Below are 899 nucleotides of genomic sequence, written 5' to 3' on the forward strand. Positions count from 1 at the left end.
TAAACACAAAAATGTCACAATGCCTTGGAGACAACAGAGCATCACAGTCCACACAAAAAAGCAAGATAAAGCAGGAGAAACAAGGGACCAGGATACAGATGCAAAACACATCCCTGAGGAAGATGCAACATTGGAACTCCCTGGGAAGAAATCAAAAGAATTATATTTAGGTATCTTCAACGAATTGAGAGACAGAACAAGGAAAACACAAAGAAAACCCTAGAACAATTTCAAAATACAATACAAGAACAAAAATGACAAAATAAATGAAAAATTAGAGATGATACAAAATCTACACACAAAATCCAGAAGATTAATACTAAATTTTCAGAAATAGATAAGACATTGAATGGGCAAAGGAGCAGAATTGAATCAGTGGAAGACAGAATTGGTGAAATAGAAGGCAAATATCTGAACACTTCTTTGGAAAAGGATCAATCAGAAAAAAAGATCAAGACAAAATGAAGAAAGCCTAAGGTTCATGTGGGATGCCATCAAAAGCAATAACCTACATGTAATCGGAATTCCAGAACAGAAAGAGAAAAATAAAACCACAGAGAAAATTGTCAAAGATTTGTTGAAAGAGAATTTTCCTGGTATGAGGAAAGAAGAGAATATATCCATTCAGGAAGTCCAATGAACCCCAAACAGGATAGACCCCAAAAGAAAATCACCCAGACATACCATCATCAAACTCACCAAAATCAAAGACAAAGAAAGAATCATGAGAGCAGCACGGGAAAAACAAAAAGTTACCTACAAGGGGCAACCAATAAGACTAAACTCGGATTTCTTGGCAGAAACCATGCAGGCAAGAAGACAATGGGATGGTATACATAAAACCCTGAAAGAGAAAAATTTCCAACCAAGAATTATGTACCCAGTAAAATTGTCCCTCA

At 35.8% G+C, this 899-nt stretch overlaps 1 protein-coding gene across 1 annotated transcript in view; it reads right to left on the bottom strand.

Moving 5' to 3' along the window:
• HIGD1C (HIG1 hypoxia inducible domain family member 1C) overlaps positions 1–899 on the bottom strand; it is a 19,689-nt gene that overhangs the window by 9,255 nt on the left and 9,535 nt on the right. The window lies entirely within an intron of this gene.

The sequence above is a fragment of the Orycteropus afer genome, unplaced genomic scaffold, assembly GCF_000298275.1.
Source record: "Orycteropus afer afer isolate SDZICR_OR568_19922 unplaced genomic scaffold, OryAfe1.0 scaffold00045, whole genome shotgun sequence".
In the NCBI taxonomy this organism is placed as follows: Eukaryota; Metazoa; Chordata; class Mammalia; order Tubulidentata; family Orycteropodidae; genus Orycteropus; species Orycteropus afer.